The sequence below is a fragment of the Natrix helvetica genome (assembly GCF_964273705.1).
Source record: "Natrix helvetica genome assembly, chromosome: 3".
Classification (NCBI taxonomy): Eukaryota; Metazoa; Chordata; class Lepidosauria; order Squamata; family Natricidae; genus Natrix; species Natrix helvetica.
In genome coordinates this window covers 128,938,396-128,960,863 of record NC_138549.1, presented here as the reverse complement: position 1 = coordinate 128,960,863, position 22,468 = coordinate 128,938,396, and the positions used below count along the sequence as shown (strand labels likewise).

The following is a 22,468-nucleotide window of genomic DNA, read 5'->3' as shown; positions in this document are numbered from 1 at the left end:
ATTATGTAAACAGCCAAATTTACAAAGATGCTCAAGATCAAAACATTTCCAATATACAGTAGTTAGAAAAGCCCCATAATTTATTTATAAGGTTGGAGCCACACATTTTGAACTCAGAACTGCTCTTGCCACTTTGAAATGTTTTGTACACACCTGTTGTAATTATAAGAAATAGTTCTTATCATTCTATAGTTCTATAGCCAGAGACTGTGACTAGGCAAATACAGGATCTTTCAGATTCTCACTAAAATGCCAGAAACGGCTTCTAACGTTGGAAAGCAAAACCTACAATGTAATTTTCCTCACTATTCTTTGGAAGAGAAATGTTTGGAAAAGAAAGAGAGATAGAGAAAGATATAAATGTCTCCTTGTCTGCCGTTCGGTCCTCCGGATGTCACCAGCAAGGTACTGGAACTTGGACAGTTTCTGGGTCACAGTCCTTTGTTATGGGAGACAAGATTGCATTGCCAGCCTCCTAATAACATTCTTTATTCAGAATCAGAAAACAACCATTCTTCCTCAGAGCAGGTTTTTGTTGTTGTTATTTTAAAAAAATGCACAGTCCTTATCTGACTTTAGGCAGTTGCATCTTTTCTGGTTATTTATTTGCCTCCTGGAAACAAAGAAAATGTTTTCAGAACACTATCACATCTGATTTTGAAATCCATCCCATCAGTATAATTGCTATTAATTAGTATAAGCATTTGGCATTTGTTTACTGAAGAACATAGAAATGTTGTTTTCTTCTCCAGTATGATCAAAAGACTGCTGCTGTGTTAAAAGAATATTCTTTGCCATATTGTATAAATGCAGTGATTTTTATGAATGAATCTCCAGCCCATCATTCTCAGTACATAAAATTTGATAATGGACAGGCGAGGTTAAAAAAGCCAACGAATAACATTGCATTTCTTACTTTGCATACCAATGTGAGTCTCTAGCAAGCTTTATATGCCCCTTTGAAAAAGGTGAGTCAAAAATCTGGAATTATCATAATTAACCTTAGATTTGGCCATTTAAATCTTGACCTGTATCCTCTTGGCTAAAAGAAGATGTGTAGCAAGGCTATTCTTGGGCTTATTATGATAACCAATGTTTGGGAAAAGTGCTGAGATGTGGAAAAATGCAAAGACAGTAACGAAAACAATCTGGTTGAATAGACGGAGGTGGTATTAGCTGAAAACAATAGATAAATGAGTCACTGAATAATTTTCTCAGTGTGGTAGCCAAAAATTCAGTCACACACAGTCCAGAAAGAAGTATTTAAACATTTGTTTAGAGGGGAAAAAATTAAAAGGGGAAAGGGGAAAAATATTTAAAGTAACACAATTTCACATTTTAAAGGAATAATAACCAAAGGAAAGAGTAAATATCTCAACAGCACACGAATCACAGACTAGGAAATGCTATTGAGTTGTGAATCGCAGAGTCACAGAAATGTTTTGAAAAGGGGAATGAAATTTCCTACAGAGCAATCTCAACAGGACCACATGTAGTTCTCATCTTATGACTGAGCCCAACATTTCTGTTAGTAAGCAAGATAGTTGTTAAGTGAGTTTTACCCCATTTACGACATTTTTTTGCCATAGTTCTTAAGATAATATTGTTAAGTGTGGATAACCAATTAAATAAAATGCTTGCTATATTAAAATGGAATTTGATGATATATGCCGCATATAGAAACTAGAAATAACAAATGGAAAATGAAATGATAAAGTTGGTATACTTTTTTATGAGAAGGCAAAAAATGATTTTGTTTATCTGTTAAAAAAAAATTAAATTTAAGATGGAAATTTGGAAAGAAAATGTGGGGCCGAAATTAGAACTGATAATGTTACTTAAAATTAATTATGTATAAGAGAGAATGTAAAAAAAAAAGGGGGGGGACCCGGTCAATACTTTAAAATTTGTAACAAAAAATAAAAAATGTTGTCCAAAAAAAGGAAAGAAAGTTGCAAAAGGTGATTACATGATCGCAGGACACTGCAACTGTCATAAATGCATGCCGGTTGCCAAGCAACCGAATTTTGATCATGTGACCATGGGGATGATGCAAACAGGCATTGTGTGAAAAATAATCCTAAATCACGCTTTTATAACTTCTGTAACAGTCACTAAACAAATGATTGTAAGTCAAGGACTACCTGTCCTTCATCCCACAACATTGTATTAAAGACCACAATAAAAGCTCAAAAGTAACATAATCACTGACTGGGTTTACAGAATACCCCATACTAAGCCATGGTTTTAACCAGACTTCGTTGACTGCACCATAATAACTCAATTCACATACCACAGTAAGCCAAATAACAAGCAAATCACATTATGGCTCATTCTAACCCAACCAGACAGATTCCAAATGAATGTTAGGAAACCATTTTTTAACAGCAATTGACATTAGATCCAATTATCAGTGAGGTGGTAGGCTCTCTACTAGATGAGTTCAAGGAGAGCCTGACAGCCATTTGTCATGGGTACTTTAATTTGGATTCCTGTGAAAGACAGTGAGGCAGGCAGCAAAATCAATGGCAAAGGAAAAACTAGTTAGTGTCAAGTAGAAAGGGGCCATTTCTGTTCGACAAAGATTTTAACACAGTCTTCTTCACGAGAAAGGATTCAAAGGTGGCAATTAGCAGTAGCTGCTTTAAGGATGGTATCCCTGAGAAGATTCTCTTCTTTATAGCCCCAGGCCTACTAAAAAGGTATAAGGTGGGTTCCTATAGATGGCTTAAATATTCAAGCAAGTATATACAGGTGAAACTCAAAAAATTAGAATATCATGCAAACGTTCATTTATTTCAGTAATGCAACTTAAAAGGTGAAACTAATATGTGAGATAAGACTCATTACATGCAAAGCAAGATAGTTCAAGCCGTGATTTGTCATAATTGTGATGATTATGGCGTACAGCTCATGAAAACCCCAAATCCACCATCTCAGAAAATTAGAATATTACATGCAATCAATAAAACAAGGATTGTTCATAGAACATCGGACCTCTGAAAAGTCTAAGCATGCATATGCAACTTTTGCATCTCATTTGGAAACCAAGGACCCAGAGTATGGAGGAAGAATGGAGGGGCCAATCAAGCACAGTAATCCCACGGTCATTGAATCAGGTTTTGGTGCTTTTGGCAAAAGTTGCTCTCATCAGAAAAGAGGACTTTGGACCACTGTGCTTCATTAAGACCAGGGTCAACGCAGCTGTCTACCAGGAGATTTGGGACCACTTCATGCTTCCTTCTGCAGACGAGCTTTATGGTGATGCTGACTTCATTTTCCAGCAGGACCTGGCACCTGCCCACACTACCAAAAACATCAAAACCTGGTTCAATGACCGTGGGATTACTGTGCTTGATTGGCCAGCAAACTCGCCTGACCTGAACCCCATAGAGAATGTATGGGGCAACGCCAAGAGAAAGATGAGAGACATGAGACCGAACAATGCAGAAGAGCTGAAGGCCGCTATTGAAGCATCCTGGTCTTCCATAACACCTCAGCAGTGCCACAAGCTGATAGCTTCCATGCCACGGCGCATTGAGGCAGTAATTGCTGCAAAAGGGGCCCAAACCAAGTACTGAGTACATATGCATGCTTATACTTTTCAGAAGTCTGATATTGTTCTATATACAATCCTTGTTTTATTGATTGCATGTAATATTCTAATTTTCTGAGATGGTGGATTTAGGGTTTTCATGAGCTGTACGCCATAATAATCACAATTATGAACTATCTTGCTTTTCATGTAATGAGTCTTATTTCATATATTAGTTTCACCTTTTAAGTTGCATTACTGAAATAAATGAACTTTTGCACGATATTCTAATTTTTCAAGTTTCACCTATATAGAAGGAAAATTAGAGAAAACCTAGGAAGTATCCAAAGTCCATAGACATACTGATTTTGTTTTTATTTTTAAATTGAAAGATACAGCAGCTCTATTTAAGATTAGAACATATATGGGAAAGTAAATAACTCTTTTTGCTCTCTGTGAGCTACTATTTTTTTTCTAGTATTGAGGTAGGTCGGGTTTCACTGTTACCCCACATACAGGTGAAGATTCCAATCTTTCCCCATTTTGTGGGTTTTATTTTTTTTAATAGCATAAATATAGCATACAATTTGTCCTTAAGTCACATGCAGTGTATTGAAGGGAGTTTTAAAAATTGAAACTGAAATTGTAAAAGTAATATAATAATATATTTAAAGTACTAGAATAGCAATCTGGGAGAAAAAACAATTGCCATATAATTTCAGTGGGTTTTTTACATTGCTTGATTTTTGCTTCCTCCGAAGCCATGGTTAATAAACAAAACTCGACTTCTATTTTAGATTTATTTCACAATATTTGCCTTAGCACAGGGGTGTCAAACTCGCAGCCCATGGGCCAGGGGTGTCACACTCTGGCCACGCCCAACCCCGTTTTAGAGGGAGGAAGTCGCAATATGTCATGTGAGTTTGATACACCTGCCTTAGCATATATTGGAGTGAAGTTTCCTACCCGTCAGAACAAAATGAGTTGTTACAAGATCTGGTGCCTTTAGCTTTCTATCACATGTCTATGGAGATTCTCAGTCATCCCAGTCATGGCTCTCCCAAAGGTGCTTTTTCAAGAGGCAACTGGATTTTCTGATTTTTCTATGAAGACATTTTGCTTCTCATCCAAGAAGCTTCTTCAGCTTTGAAGCTTCTATCACATGTGCTGATGTAAGGATATTAATAAGTGTCTCAATTCCCTCAATATATGGGTGGAATATGAATGTGATTATTGCCAAAGGCCTTGTGTGGTTTGTCACTGAAGAGATATTGTAGATGTGCCTGTTGGATTTCTCCACTTTGTGGCTTTCTCCTCTCTAAACACTCGAGGTAAGTATAGAATTGAAAGGCCATTGCAGAACTCTCTTCTCTGCACACAGTCCCTGCCTGTTACTAACAGCATGTTCTCTAGCACGCCAAGGTTTTCTGTAAATGTGCCCAGAAATGAGAGCTTCCAAGTGACACACTTGAGGAAGATGAGAGGGAGGTAAGATTTGACCTTTATTTCCGTGCCAACATAGAAACAGTTTTCTTTTGAATGACCAACCTACTTAAATATTAACTTTCCAAAATATTGTAGTTCTCATCTTAATTAATATATTTAAAACAACTATGGGAAAGAAACCTTGGTCATTGAAGATGTATTATTTTCAATTATAAAGTGATACAATTTTATTTTTTCAGCATACAGCGACTTGTGAAATAGATGAAAGGCATATCTAGTCAAATACTTTCATTCCAATACTTTTAATTGGGTTCTTGTGGAAACAGCATATACATCAACTTGGGCTGCAGATCATGCTAAACTATGCTTTATTTTCAAAATGAAGGTGAATATATGTGTCTCAAGATAATGTCTCAGACCCAATCTGGGTCTGTCACCAGGGCCAGAAGTGTAGTCTTCTGAGCTTTCATACATATGCTGAAACCCATTTTCAGCGCTTTATGCTTTATTTTAAACAGGGTTTGTTGAATACCCAAAGTGGTATGATTTGTAGTTGTACTAAGTTATAAGCAATGATTTGTAGAACATAAAGAAGGATTCAGTCACCATACTAAACCAAAGGCATAAAACATTATGGCTCAGTAGAAAATGTATACAAACTACCTACTTATCTTTTCTATAATGACCAATTTTTTCTTCTTTATTGCTGAATCCAATCAAAAGTTTTGAAATTTTTTTGGCTGGTCTTATAATAGTAGCATTATAATACAGTATGTATTTTTATATTTTTAGAGTTTTTTAAAATAATAACGTTCCATTCTAAATCTGTGCTTTGCCTTTAATATATCACCCTATCTATTGGTGCGTACTTAATACCAGATTGGGGGTGATGAAACATACATCTTGTTGACTATTTGCTAAATATTTGCATTCCTTTCAGCTATGCTTTCTGAAGGCCCTTGGTAGGAAGCATTAAGCATGAACTACCAGCCCACTTAGTGTTTTGTTTCTAGTACAGCAAAAGCAGGAAACAATGATATGCTACAAATTCCTTTGTTTGTTGTTACACTTGAAATATTTCAGACTTTTCTTTAGCATATCACCCCAAACATTCCAAAGGAAAGGTTTAAGTGTGGGTGTTTAGTCTTTCTGTCTCCTATTCCCACATATTCATATCACCTGAGAGTCTATTTGACCCTGACTTTTTTAAAAAAATGCCTCTTTTGTGGGCAGTTAACAGCTAAGACCGTGTTTTCATCAAAAAAATCCAGATCAAGAATACATATTACGTATGAGGACCACAGCAGTGTTTTCTTCAAAATAAAAGTGGTATTTTTAAAACATGCCTTTTCAAAATATTTTACAGCGTTTACTAAAGTATCTAGTGACTCTACCATATAGAGCAACAACTTCCAAAGGGGAAGCAACAACAATGCTTCCCCTTTGGAAGTTGTTAATATGTATTAAATGATCATGTCCAGCTGCTTGGACACAATGACTCATCACCCTGGTGTATAAAGGAGAGACATTCTTTAGAGGTTCATAAACAGTATTGGAAACTCAACTGGGATATTATTATTTTTCTTTTTTCATCATATTTTCATACTTTGATAAAGATTGAACATGTTTCACTTTGGCTAAAATAAATTACTAAAGAGGAGTGTGTGAATTCTAAGGTTTTGTATCAAGTGTTTTAAGTTTGAGCCAAATAGTTGCAAGACTCCCTCATTCTCAAATATGCATAAAATTCTAATAATATTTGCAAACAAGAGAATGGAAGGCAAGACTGAAAAGCCAAGGAACAATCTGTGTATTCATAAAAACTCCTCATTGCTTTGCCTGTTTTCAGATGCCTAGGTTATTTTAAACCTTCAAACTTCTCTCCTAGCTTGATTACCTTTCTGATTTTTGTTTACATGCATTTAGGACAATTGACCTTGGAACCTATGGTGTGATTTATTTTCTACAAACAAATGCAATCTTAGGCTGTGAATTATTCAAATTTACATGTGTGCTCTGAACATATATTTTGTAAATATATGGCTATAGGCAAGAGTTAGAATTGAGATATGAGGAAATGATCTACCTAGGAAACCTGGGATAGCTAAGATCTTGCCACCAAGGCTAATTTGCTAAAGATGACCTTTTAAAAGAGGAAGAAAGAAGTAAAGAATGACATTGAAAAAGTCTGTAATTTGCTCTAGACTGCTTCCAACTTTATTGATTTCATCAATTTCTCTACTGATTTTTAAAGACTCGTCTTCATAAAAAGAAAAAGAGTTTTCCCCACATAAATAATCATGAATTGGAACTGGGACTATTACAAAGTAAAGTATGTATAACTTTTTTTTATTTTAAGATGGGGCAAATTTATTTCCTGCAATACTTTTACCTCCCTGTGTGTACAAAAGTAACTTTCTATTTTATTTTTCAAGCAATTCATGTTTCACTTAGTCATTCCATTAATGTTAACTTTTTGTCCTGGCTCTCATTGTTTAGGAGTGCAGCCCTGCTCCCCCACAGACATATTAAAAAAAATAAAGAAGACCTTTGAATCAGATGTAACCACCAGTTATTTTGTAGGTACATCCTTCTAGTTTTCTTGGCAAATTTTTTTTGCCATTATCTTTTTGCAAGACTTTTTTTCTACTTCCTATTCTTGCCCACAATAGGGATATACGTTCTGGGGATTGCTTTTCTGGCCATCTAGTGATGGTCTGGATGGTCTTTGTAGCCTAGATATGACATTCCTAACCAATAGCTTTGTATTCTCTTAGATCAGAGAAAGCCCAATCTCAGCTTCCAAACTTAGAAAAGGACAAGTCTTGTTTTAGCATATCCATATGGGTCACTATTCATTTTTGATGAGATAAAGCTCCCAGGATTGAAGTTTTTGTTTTGACAATTGTAGCAGGCAGAGTAACAAAACTGAGCAGTTTACAGGTTTTTTTTTTTAGTTTATACTTTTCTCTTGTCCAATCTTTCTTCCTTTTGAGGAAAGAGATTGTCTTAAATTCAGGCTTATATTTCTTTTGGTCAAATACAATGAAAATAATAGGTGGATTAAAAATGTGAAATACAGTCTAAACATCTGACTGACTATGTAACCAATCATAACTTGCCAAAATAAAGCAAAGATAATACCAGTGGTAATAGTTGCCTTGGGTGCAATTCCAAAACATCTGGAGCACCACTTGAACACCATCGACATTGACAAAATCAGCATCAATCAATTGCAAAAGGCAGCTTTACTTGGAATAGCTTACATCTCGCAAAGATCCCTTTAACACCATCAAACAACAATATCCCAGGTCCTTGGGAAGGACTCGACAGATGGCAAACATGCCAAATCCAGTCTAAACATCTGCCTGACTTTGCAACCAACCATAATACTAAAAAAAATCCCAGCAACAGCAACAACTAGGCTAGAGAATTAGGATGACATACATTTGCTTTGTCAATAATGAACACTGCATTTTTGAAAACCCATTAGTCAATCCATGCCTAAAGAATTGTGCTGGAGCAATAATTCAAAAGTGAATTTTAATTGCAAGAAATGATGGTGCTTTTGCAACAAGGGAGAATAAAGTTACAGCACACATGCTTTGGGTTTTGGATATTTTCCCCCTACATCTTTTAGCAGCATTGGCACAGAGGTTCTCTTCAGCATAAAGAAATAACATGTTGCATCTTTGTGTATTTCTTCTCTCCCTTCATGTTGTGTCTCTGTGTGTTTTAAGTATGTGGGTACTGGGAAGGACAGAGCTGCATAGACTCCACTTAGGATCATGTGACCAGAAGGAGTGGAGGGGACTTAGAATGGAGGAGGTGTCAATATTCCAAACCTTTGTCAATTTCTCCCCTACAGAGAAACCTTGAGAGGATTCTGGAATTCTTTTTTCCACAGTTCCTGGCCCAGTCTGGTCCATTGTTGGTTTTATTCTGTTCACGTTTTGGAAACATACCCTTCAGAACAGTCAGATATGTATCAGAACAGACATATGCAAGCACTTCCTTCCCCAGGGACTAATCAAAGAGTATATGCAGTTCTGTTCCCACACGTTGCATCTGTCTGTGGGGGTGCGTTTCTGCTCTCCTCCTGTGGTGCTTCTATAGAACACCACAGTGTGCAGTTCTCCTTAGGGCCTTAAGATGTGTGCAGCTTCCATGTGCCTGTATTTCAACTGTCCCCTGATATTAAAAATGCCTTTTAAAAAAGCAATATGGAAATTGATAAAGTTAATAATGTTAAAATCAGTACTGAATAAATGAAAAGATTTGTTCGTTTCATAAGAACGTTTTTTTTAAAAATCATTTGTAAGGCTAAATGCCATCGGCCATCTCACTTATTCTATAAGGGCCTCTTTAGCCCTGTGGATGAAAGCAGCCAATTTTTTTCATATTCTTCAAAGCTGATATATCCTGTGAAACACTGAAATGAGGTACCTCTCTCTTCCTTATCAACCTATCTTTCCTAATTTTTCTGAAATGCTTTATTATTTTATATTTATATTTTTATATTTATTATTGCTCATCTTATTCCTTTGTACTTTTAAAAGAACCTTTTAAGATAAAGCTCAGCTTTATCTTAAAAGATAAGATAAAGATAAATCCTAGAGGATCCCTAGCCTTCAGTACCTGCCTGAGCAACAATTTTAACCCAAGACTCCCTGATTTAATTCCCATACATATTCTACACTATACCGACTGCCTTCAGGCCACTCGGCTCTGTTGTGTTTAATCATGGTTTGCTGAATAACTCACATGTGGCTTAGTTCAAACAACATGCTAAATCAATACAATATAAACCGTATAACAGCTTAATTCAATATCTGAGCTCAGCGTTTTCTTCATTCACATCAGTGGTGGGTTCTTACCAGTTCGGACCGGTTTGGCCGAACCAGTAGTGGTTTGGTGGCCTGAGTTCCTGGAACCGGCAGTGACCCAGGCCTATCACTCCCCCAAACTGGTTCTCCCGGCGGCGCCATAGGCGCTACCATCTTGTTTTTCAGTTCTGCGCATGCACAGAACAATTTTAATTGCACTGCGCATGCATGCATTGTGCGCATCAAGCATGCATGTGCAGCACGCACATGAGAGAACCGGCAATAGTGCCTGCCGGAACCCACCCCTGGCTCACATGTATGGTTCTTTTATCTAGTCCACCTACAGACACTCACAACATGTGAACTGAATGAACCATAGGTGAACTGAAGAGGTTTCTTGGATGAGAAGTGAAACATTTTCAAGAAAAAACTAAGAAAGTCCAGGTGCCTTTTGAAAAGCACTTTTGGTTCAGCCATGACCTGGATGCTTGGAAATCTCCACAGACATGTGAACTGAATATAATGCTGGTATCAATGAAAATAGGAGGAAGAATGAATATTATGTGTGTTTGTCACCATATTCATAAAATGAAGGTGGAAGGGGAAAAAAATTAAAGCTATTCAATCTGCCCCACAAGAGCTAAAAGGTAGTGGGAATACTGTAAATCTAGAATGGTTTTTGAGCAAACTATCAACAAAAAAGCAATGACTGCAAGGAACAAAGAAGGAACAAAGAAGGAACAAAGAAGGATTTCAAGTGTCCATTAAGAAAAAATTAAAAGCAAATGCATACTGCATTCCTTTATTACCTGCCTTCACCTTAAACTGACTGTGACATGCATGCTTAAATCCATCTACGTCCCTTTAAGTCATCCTCTAAAGATCTAATAAATGTACCAAAGCAGAATCTGCCATAGGAATAATGAGCATCTTTCAAAGACAGTACATAAATGCTCCTTCTGGGTATGTAAAGAATGACTGATAAACAAAGCACTGATATTAATCTTGTAACTGGATATATCTACTTATCTCATTGGAGAAATACCTACCTATCACAATCATATGCCAGCCATCAATTGTGCTGAGATAGAGTATATCATATATAGGTCTTGTCAGCTTCAAATTGTCAGGAAAGTATCTGAAATCTTGAATAGATGTTGCAAGTCAGTGCTGTAAGTAACACTGTGCTAAATAAGAAACAGAGGTCTTTCCATTGATCTTGTTTCAAATGAGGGAAGTGTTTACTGATATCACTTTTCTTTCTGCACATTAAACTTCACTGATCCTCAGATCTGGTCAACTGGCAAATGCAAACAGATAACATAAAACCCGAATACATCATGTTACTATTACACATTTCTGATCAGGTATATTAGGGGCTAAACACCTGCAAGGTGAATCTAAGAACTAAGAACAAGAGAATAAGAGACAACCCAAGCTATAGTTCTACCAGTAATAGGTCCCTTTGGACTCTATTTGTTTTCATTCAACCCTCTAAATCAATTTGAAAAATGAAATGTTCATCAGAAATACCTTTTTAAAAACAATTCCCCTGAAACCATCTGCTTTTGAAAACTTTTAGTCAGAGACCAAACTATTATCTGAACTAATTCAGGCAATGCTTTTATGTGTGAATTCTGAGTACTGGTACAATTATGCTGATTATTGCAAGACCCTACAAATTGATCATTCAGGGGATCTGCTACTATTACCCGATTACCACAATTTACTAAGAAGCCTTTTTTCTCTAACCACGGAGTGCCTTAAAATCCCAGTACATTTAAAATGTTTACATGAGATTTAATAATTTTTCTGTTAGACTGTTACGTAAAAACACATGTTTTCCATTTAGTCTTGACAAATACTTTCATTGCCAGTAAATCAAATCATACATTGTGTATTTCACCCCCCCCCCCAAAAAACAACAACACAGAAAACCCAATCACAACCTTCTGTTAAGGGCAACACAATCACGCCTTTTGTTACAATCCATGGGGAGCAAGGCAGTTTTCTTGTATCCATAACAACCTGCATTGATGCACAGGAATTCCCTAGTGAAGAAAGCGATGAAAATTATTCATGAAAAATTGTGCCATTTTGCTTCTGGCAGTGTATAGGAATTATCAGACAGGATTTCTAGCCCTTCTTTCTCACTACTATCTGAACTGCAATGCCATCTGCTTGAATAAGACTACAACTCCACTGCTTTCAGTATTTGCAGAGTACCAAACTAGAAAAAGCTAACATGTTTGCATATTTGAGACCTCTATACTAACATTCCTTTCTCCTTTTGCAGCCTTCTAGCTTTGTGGATTGCAGATCTCAGGATTCCATAGCCGAGCATGGCAATTACTGAGAATTCAGAAAGTTGAACTCCATATACCTGTAAGTTACCAGGGTTGGGAGACACTAACTAAATACCAGAAAGAAAATCTGAGTAATAGCGAAATGTGACATATCTGAGATTCTTGGACAATATTTGCTTTAAAATCTACTGAGTCAGTAAAAAGAAAGTAACATGGTAGAACCCATTTCCAGGGAATATAACAAATTTAGTCTCACCCATTAACTGCTGTAATCATTGCTAACTAACAGAGGGCATACTGTATCTTCCTACCTCAAATGCAATTGCTTATCTTAAAGCATATGTACGAGTAAATGCACACACATGCATTTTCTTCTTTGCTTTGTTGAAAAGAAATGCTATATCATTAGCATTTCAGATTCCGATCAAAAGACAGCCAAACTGGACAATGATGGTTGAAATAGTAAGTCTCTAAATCCAATGCACACTTTCCGTTAGATCTTATTTATCATAAGCTTCAATCAAGCTTAATGCATCTATTTTCATGGAGATTAGAGTTTGGGATTTTTATTTACAAAAAGAAAGTAAATATTGGATTCCCTGGGGGAGAAGAATAGGAAAAATAAATGAAGACAGGAGCTACATCTGCACTTCACAGTTCTAAAAAGATAGCATGTTACTTTCACAATTAATGAAAGTCACCATTTTAAAGGTATCTAGGCTCAAATATTTTAGGAGAAAGCAAAGCCGCTATAAGTCCCATGCCAATGGCCAAGCTGGCAGGTGTTGATAGCAGTAACAGTCCAAATATTTGGAGGGCAGCCATTTCCCTGCTCCTGGGAGGAAAAATATGCTCCATAATGAATTCAAGAATGCATTTTGAGGGATCTTTGGCAACTCATAGATCCAAGGCATGTGGTAACTTAATGACACAAATAAACGTTTCTTGTTTAAATTTAATAAATAATCGTACACACACAAATTCATAAATGTATATTTCAGGTTGGGAGAAGATGTCAAAAAAAACCCCACCATTATGAGTTAAATATCTAGTACTGAATTATTAAGACAACATGACAAATTCACTGTACAAATAAAATAGCTTTAAGAAAAATAAGTGGTTACTGCTATGGAGTATACTTCAACAGAGGATCAATCAACTAATCACATGCCTAGAAGAAAAATGAATGTCCTTTCTAGAGATAGATTCTCTAATCTTATCTGCTCAGATTCATTAATAAGGATATTAATAAGGATCTTGCTGCTTTTAACAAAATGACAAAAAATATCATCAGCATTGCTGCAGTACAAATCCACCTGTTCATACCTGTATTCCACATCATGACACACAAATGGGACAGATCTTGTGCCGCAATTTTTCAACATTGTTTTCAACATTACAACTTGCATTGCTTGCCTTCTTCCTCCACTGCATTCCTATCTGCAGCATGCATTATTATGGGTTCCTAGATTATGTGATACCAAATGTGGTGGGACCAAATTAAGAACAACTGTTGCTTTGCTTATGAATGTACAATGGTACCTGACTGGCTGTATAAACTGAGATGGAACTTGATCTCATTCATATATTTATTAAGGGTAGCAAATTATATTATAAGCCTGAAGGCAAGAAACTAATATACAGAACATGCAATTTGTCATCTACTAACATTCCTCATTAGACATTGTTTTTCTTTACTGAGAAGTTGTCATGTTATTAATTAAGCCTATGTTTCTACAATAACAATACATTTATTCATTCAATTTTTATAGCCGCCCATCTCAAAGAAGTGACTCTGTGTGGCAAACAATCATAACAGTTGCAATATAGTACAAAATTAGATATATATGGCAGTTGAGAAAAATGTCATCATAGATGTAAATATAGCCAGGAAATGGGGCTCTTCCCAGACTTGGGGCCCTAAACTGGGGTACAAAGCCAGATCTTCAAAGCCTTTATGAAAGGCCAACAGAGTTGAGTCCTCCTCACTTATGATGGGGGAATGTTCCAGAGGACTATGGCAGACAAGGCATGTCTTCTAGTTTTCACCAGCTGACATTCCTTGGATGACACGATCTACAGCATGCCCAACTACCCAGACCAAATTGGATGGGTAGAAACCACTGGGAGAAGATGGTTTCACAGGTAACCTAATCCCAGGCCCTGAAGCACTTTAAAGATGGCAACCAACACCTTGAACTGCATTTAGAAACACATAGGCAACCAAAGCAGTTCATGCAACAATGCTGTTACATGTGTTGAACATCTGGTACCATTTACGAACAGTTTGCACTAGTTGAAGCTTCCAAATGTTTTTTCAAGGACAGCCCTATGCAGACCATGTTGCAGTAATCCAGGCAAGAACATTTAATAGATAAAGAAGTTGAAAGAAATATTCCTTCTAACTCAAATTATAAAAATGTTCTAAGGAGATACTGGAAGTCCCCTCCAATGGTTACAGATCCCTTAGCACTAAGACTAGCACCTGATCTTTTTTCTGCACTCTGCAGCGTCTAATAGGGTAAGACTCTAGCAATAAATTGCTGGAATTGTAATTAACAACTAAGCCTTTTTTTCTATTAATGTATGAAATGCACACACACCACCTCTGATCCAAGTGGTACAATCAGCACATCTTATTAACACCTTCCGAAAATCCCATTTCCTTTCTTGCTCCATTTACGCATGAATGGTTCATTTGTGAAACTGGCAAGGAAACAAGCATGTTTTCACTTATTTACCCTCTTTTTTTTACTGAAGTATAGGAGTTCATGCTTCTTCTTTTCCACTGTAATCATATAAAATAAGTACTCCAAAATTACTGCTGTCCAAAAATATGTTTTAACCAAAACTACTGGTACCCAAAAATATGTTTTAATACATGCAATTTAATGAAATTTGTGGTTTCTGCAGCAAATATATCTGAAAGTTAATTTAGTGGGATTTTACCATTCCATAAAGCAATTGAGAGATGAAGCTGTTGAATTTTCATGTTAAAATTCCTATTTTCCTTTTCCTTAGTGGAAAAACTAAGCAGGAATTATTATTTAATGTATCATCTGATGTCCTAGATTTTTTTCTCGCAGAGCTTTGGTGGGAGAAGACATGAAAATAGTTTCCCTCCCTTCTTTTTCTGAAATGGTATAATCCTGATGGGACTGAATTATTTATGATCTCCCACCATGAAAATTAATTTGTTCTCACTCGGGTAACTGGGAAATTTAAAGTACATTTTCTCTGACTCTAGATATAGCACAGCCCTTAAAATAAAATCACATCAGCTGTTGCCATTTACCTTACCCGCTTCCTTTATCTTTTATTCTTCTCTAGTGAAATTAAAATGTCAGCCATAACTACTAAACAGTGAATTTTCAGAGCTTTTTAGTTCGCAGGTGAAGGCTTGGACTCAGTTTCTTCTAATTTTAAAATAAAAAATCTGAAACTTATATTGATGTAATTTGACAATTTCATATATTCAAGTTCTCATCTCTTTAAATCAAATGACAATATTTGGCTTTTAATTATCTGTGTATATTTATAGGAGATATTACAATTCAACAACCAAACAAATCTATGCAGCATTCTAATACAAGCATTTTTAATATATTATAGTATAGGTATGATCATTAATGCCATCAAATACTAAAAGAGCAATATAGTGGTTAACCTGGAGATTAATTTAAAGAAGCTTGGGGAAACAATTGTGGGCTACCTCACTGCATTATATTCTGTTTGAAGTAAGTTTATATAAACATGGCTATAGGGTACCCCTATTGTGATTTATTGTTTAAATTCCTACATTAACGCTACAGAAGATCCAAGCGATACCTAACTTTATAGAAAGTTCAGTTCTTGATCACATGCAATTAGGCTTATGTGAACATAAAGAGAGGCGTGACATCCCAACTACTTTATATCTTAAAATTTACTTGATCCCACATAATGAGGTTGATTTTAAAAAAAATCAGACAATTTTGATGCAACTATTTATAGAAAATTCTTTGATTTCTTTTTTGTGTTCTATATAAATCTCACCTTTTTATTTATATAACAGTAAAAGAACTTGACTTAAAAGACTTGATGGTTAAAACAAATAAGGATCAAATGTAACATTTTCAAGCAATAAATGCTACTTCACTAATACAAATTTTTAAATAAAGTAGTCAAAGTAAGCCACTTTGTCTTTAAATTTAAAGACTATGGTAAGTCATGTAAGTTTGTTCCTCAATGACAATGCCCTGAATAAAATACTTTAAAATTGACTCTTCCATTCATTACATTACTAATCATTTTATAAACCAATTCCTTTATAAAAATGGAAAAAACGTTCCACCCTGGAAGCTTCTTTCTTGAAATAAATGTCTCCACATTTAGAAATACTGGTTCATTTGAGCTGACCCAGTTTTCTTTCAAAAATCTCACAGCAGCTAATAACAGTAGGGGAAAACAAACACAATCAAAAGTAAACAATTTCTAAAAATTAGCAAATACAAATGAGCAGAGTATAAAGACGCTACTTTAAGTTTGCACAAGCAAAAGTATAGATTATATATTGAATTTTAAGAAGGATACAGTATTTGGAACTCAAAGGTTTTTTTTTAAAAGAGCAAAAGCGATTACTGGAGATTTTTAAAAAACAAACGCACACTACTAATCCTCTCAACCTTTCTACTACAAATGGAGAAGAGAGCTTCCAACATTTCTATTCCAAAGTTCAAATCTCATCAGTTAGTATCATGTATTAATCAATAGCCTGGGTACCTTTCAAGATATAAATTGAGAATCAAAACATCCCAAAAACATGTTTATTTGGAAATTGGTTGTTTTCCATAAGCTGACAAGAAAAGCCCAATGTCTTTCATCCCCATCTCTTTAAATTGCGTGGAATTAAAATAGATGGATATGAAACTTCCACGGACTGAGACGTTCAATCAATAGGGGCGGGGGATAAGGACAAGGGCTTGAGGGAGATAGATTGGTGCTGCTTGAAGTGCCAAAGTAGAATGCAATGTACTGCAAATGAAGTCAGGAAGTAAAATGGGGATATGATACAAAAAAGATCTGCCAGTCCTTTGCATTGCTAAATCTGTTGTTACAAAAGCAGAGCCAAGAGCTGTTGTTTTCTTAGGCAGAAACAGAGGGCTTGACTCTATATTGCACCATCATTTTACAAAGGATTTATGGCATAGAGAGTTTTGACTACACAGTTAGTTATACACTTGTAGATGACTTTACTCTAGCAGCTTATAATAACTATTCCTGCCCATTCCATCCCTCTGTCAGTATTAAATAAGCAAGCAGACCTACCTTTATCACCCTTTACACTTAAACAATTTCCCCTTCTCCCTCCCTCCCCTTCCAGGACTGGTGTTCAATCATCTCTCAGTCACCTTTATCTGAAATGAGAAGGTCTTTCATGCAAGGCCTGGGATGTTTTGGTCATGGCTGCAAAAATCCAGGAAACATCCAAATTGCTCAGTTGGGTGCACAAAACTGTCTGTCACAGTTTCCAAGGAAGCAGACCTCTGGCCTTCCACAGCTGAGAAAACTAAGCAGACCTTTTTCCAGGGTCAAAAGATAGATGCCATCTAACTGCTGCAGAAAACCTACCCTTTCCGGGCCAGCCCTCCTCCTCTGTGGCTTACATAGAGGCTCATTATCTCAAGTCCACCAAGCCACAGCAAATGGGAGGGCACATGCTGCCACGCTGCTCCACTCTCTTCTTGTTTAGTCCTCCTCCCTCCCCTCTCTGTGGATTCCCCTCGTGAATAATGCAGAAGCTGTAGTTCCAGACACTGCCCACTCTATGCTTCTCCCCCAAAGCTGTTGAAAACAGTTCAGAGTGCCAGCCAGGGAGAGGCTCCATGTTCTGCATAGTGCAAGCCCCAGGCCCTTGTATGACAGGCCTGTGTTCTGTTGTTTCCAAAGATGCTGTCTCTTTTTGTACCATTTCTGCTTGTGAAACAACACAAAATACACAATGAGAATAGGGAGTCCAAGTGAAAAGGGGGAAGTTCTCATTCTCCTTTCTCCCAGGGTAGCTTTTCAGAAGCAAAAACGTGCATGAAAATACAGTTCTTTTGCCTTTGCCAGGTAGGGATGGCTCAAGTGTTGTGAGCTAGCACAACCTAGAAGACAGTTGAGTAGAACTTTTTTCAGGACCTACATGACTCAGAAACTTTAATGAGTATATCAGGGTTTGCAATCCTAAAAGTGGGAAGGAACAAGGCGCAAAGTATAATCCCAGGATAAAACCTGATGGATTTAAGTTTAATTGAATAGCATAAGAGTAAACCAAGGCTTTAAGGAGGTTGAATGGAGTCCTGAATGCCTCCTATTGTACATGTTTACCTTAAACTTTCAAAGCAGAAATTTAAGTGCAGATTCAATCAGCTAATATTCTGTGTATTTTTCTTCTTCTATGCCCTCCCATTCTAGGACACAGATCTATTGGATTGGCCTACAATAAGATGCTTTCCTATTGGTCTTTGTTTATCTTCAATTACTGTAGGCAGATGCAATTTATTATTAACATAATTCCACATCCCTAATACAACATCCTGACTTCTGGCATCCTGCCATGTATTTGTTCTTATGTTATTGAATGCCCTGGAACTTAGTTTTATTTACAGGACTAAGAAGACTGAAAGAGGAGCTAGTTCTTCTAGAAATACACCGAAGTCGAGGGTCAGTTCTAAGAAGACAGATAGGAGGACTATCGATTCATCAAGGGGACAAACAAAAGTTGAATTTGAATAAAGAAAGTTGCCATATACTAGTTTGCTTCATATATTGTGTTGTGATGTACAGAATGATTTAGAGATGGTGCTGAGGTGCAAAAACTAAGGATGGAAAGCCACATATGCCCTTCGAAGCCTTAAATGTGAAATTCAGAACCTCTAAAAACTATCAACAATTGTAGATGTTAATATGTCAAAGTGCAAGATATTAAACACATACAGTTATTGAAGACTAATCATATAACCATATTTAACTTGAATTAAATGTAAGTGTCATTGGAAAGGATAGTATTTAATTTTACCCTGGTCTGAGTATGTTAAGCATGTTTCTCAGCCCAGCAAGAGTTACGTTTGCTTCTGGCTTATTTTATAATCCATGATTCAGTGTTTGAACCTAATCAAATATTGTTTCACCTAACTCATACTGTCAACACTGATCAATACAGAATCCAACATTAAAACTGGAACCTAAGATGCACTTTAACATTAGAGCAACGGTTTCCAACCTTGGCAACTTTAAGACTTGTGGACTTCAACTCCCAGAATTCCTCAGCCAGTGAAGCTTGTGGACTTCAACTCCCAGAATTCCTCAGCTAGTAAAACTCCCAGAGCAATTCTGGGAGTTGAAGTCTACAATTCTTAAAGTTGCCAAGGTTAGAGACCCCTGCATTAGAGTACAGTCTGAAACTGGATTCTTATACTGGTGGCAGTCTCCTAAGTTTAGATGGCACCTAGCCATGCTTTTTTTTAAAAAAAAAATAATTATTTGATATTGTAGAATATTGCATGAATTTCTGATAACAGAGATAATTCAATCTGAAATCTACCAATTCTTATTTCTGATGCTTAAAAGGACTCATTAAAAGTGAGCTATTGATCACTTTGTAAATATGTCTATGTAATTTTATTACATAGATTTGCCACTGCCTCCTTCTGTTTATTAAATTTTTCCAGTGTACCCACCACTCTGGGAATTCCTGGTAGTATATCATCCCAACACAAACCAGGATTGATCCTGCTTTATTCTGAGTTCTGAATGATTACCCATTTGATGATAGTGAAGTTCAAAAACAAACACAAAAAAGCATAAAATGTGTTTTGTATTATCAAGCATTATCAAGGATACCGTGATTTCCAACATAATCATTAAGACTAATTTTTCAGATGACTATGTTATAGCCACAAAACAATATCAAAAAACAAAGTAGCTGCAACTTTATTGCTATGAATCTTTTAAAAAGTGAAATAAATGCAATGTTTGAGGTAGCCAGCAACTAAGAGCATTAAATCTCTCATCTCCAGTGCCAAATAATGCCAACATGAAATACAAATTGTATCAAATTGTATATATGGAAATTTGAATTAAAACTAGGATGTGGAGGAGATATTACCTCATGGTCTCCCTCTCCATGGTTTCCCTTGAAGGATGTCCAAAGCATGCCTTATGTGGCCTATGCACAAAGAGAATTCATTTTTAGAATAAGCTGCTTATTTACAAATCTCTAGGTTTTGTTTTTGCACAGAGATTGCATAACAAGGAAGCAATATTAGTTCTCAGTTAGCATAAAACTCTTTAAATTTGAGATGATTTGCAGATTGAAGTTATTTACATTTTTTATTAATTTTGCTTTTTAGAAAAACTAATTTTGTAACTCCAGTCCAACCAAAGATACAACTTCCTTTCCAGGCAATTGCTCATAGCTTTCTCCTGTAGAATGAATCTATTATTTACCCACTGATTTCCGTGCTATGAAATCAGTGTAATGCAGCTACACTTTGAGGCTGGTTCTTTATCTTCAACATAGAACTAAAATAGCTTATTCAGCCAGATGATTGAATTCCAAAAGATCTTGGACAAGAACATATAGAAAACGACTCACCAGCTTCTTTTGTAATGCTTTCCAGTGCTGTAGCTGTTCTGCTGATTCACTTACTGCATTGCTGGCAATACTGATTGGGGGATATTTTGAGAGATTTGCAATACTCCAGTGTTAGAATATTTCTATAGACAAGTTGGCTAAGGGGTTAACCCAGATACCCATACAGAACAGTGACAGCATTAAGAGGTAATGAAAGAATAATTGCTTCCCAGCAGGAACATATAGCCCAAATGGAATTCCCCTGATATTAGTGATGAAATTTACAATGGTCTGGATCTTTGCAAGGCTTTTTAAGAATTACCACAGAAGACTTTCCAATCACTCTAATTTTCCAAATTTAAGAGGTTGCCATTTTATCTACAATTATTACATTTTTGTCTGTCCTCCCCCCTCCCACACACACAACAAATCTACCCAGCAAATGAAATACTGTTGGGAATAGGACAAATATGATGGATAAAACACACAATTTAGTTTAGTGGTAAAGGTACATGTTAGAGATTGTAAATTTTAATCCTACTTTAGCCATGAAGCTCACTCAGACTTTAGTCTCACATAAGTAGTTTCTCTTAATTTTTAAATAATTTTTAAAGAACTTGATTATACTTGATATCTTGAAATTAAGTCACCACTATGAATTCCATTGTATGATACTCCATGAATTCCATTGTATGATAGTCTTATATTAGCATTCATACCATGATGTTAGAAGAACTAAATATATTGACAAAAATGAAGTGTGTGCTAATAGAGATGGCCAGATTTAGAAGAGGAGGCAGCTTCTGCATAATTACACAGAAGAGGACATTTTCAGCAGCTGTAATCATATTAGATATGCCGAAAAGTTGTCTTCCGCACAACTAGTGAAAGTCCAGAAACTTTGTTCTCCCATTAATCTAAGATGGTTCACACATTATACTAAATCTTTTCATCATAGTTTGATGAATAAGTCATAACTAGATGCCTAAATCAAACAAAATAAGGCACTTTTTGGCTTCATGTGATACATTTAACCAGCATTTGGGTTCCCAAAACATGTTAAACCACAGACTGCATTTATAAACCACAATGGCAAGTATAATCCCAAACCAAACAAAGCAGTCTGCTTAATACCACAAATAAATCCAGCCACAACATAGATATGGTGAGGCAAGAAAACGTAGAAACAAAGGGCTGTGGCCTAAACAGATGAGAAGCCCAAAGATAGTGAAAACATTACTTAAAGATTTTATCCTAGAAAACATAAGAGCAGAAGAAGGAAAACAACACTTCCCTGAACATGTATTTTCTTGGAGAATTTAGGCATGATGGTCATACAGCTTGATTTTCCTAATAACTTTTTGCTTTCCTCTAAAGAGGGATATTACATATTCTGGAAACTACTATACCTATATATACCTAAAGAAAACAATTATACAAATGATTCACAAAATAAATCAAGAAAATCAATGGAATAAATTCCATGGTGACCTTTTTTATTTAAACAAAGGTTTTTTGAACTCTCCAGTTCAGAAATAGAAAATAGTTTTCATTTTCCATCTTAAAGGCCAAAGAGACTAGCAGTAGAACCTTTGGGAATTATCCTACCAGATAATTTATTTCTTCAGAGGCGCTAGGTTCTTGTACTTCATCTTAGAATTTCACATGTTTTTGCCATTTTAGTAATTTTTACAAGGATAGTAGAGTGAGTCTCTCTAAAGTTTTGATTTGGAATGACTGAAGGATTATTTTGACA

At 36.0% G+C, this 22,468-nt stretch overlaps 1 protein-coding gene across 20 annotated transcripts in view; it reads right to left on the bottom strand.

The window, feature by feature from the left end:
- NFASC (neurofascin) overlaps positions 1 to 22,468 on the bottom strand; it is a 181,823-nt gene that overhangs the window by 127,982 nt on the left and 31,373 nt on the right. For 18 of the 20 annotated variants that reach the window (XM_081947819.1, XM_081947813.1, XM_081947807.1 and 15 more), the window contains exon 1: positions 17,504 to 17,727. The exons of the other annotated variants lie outside the window; for them this stretch is intronic. The gene's annotated coding sequence lies outside the window, so the exon portion shown is untranslated. Of the gene's footprint in view, positions 1 to 17,503; positions 17,728 to 22,468 lie in introns of those variants that run through there. 20 annotated transcript variants of the gene reach the window in all.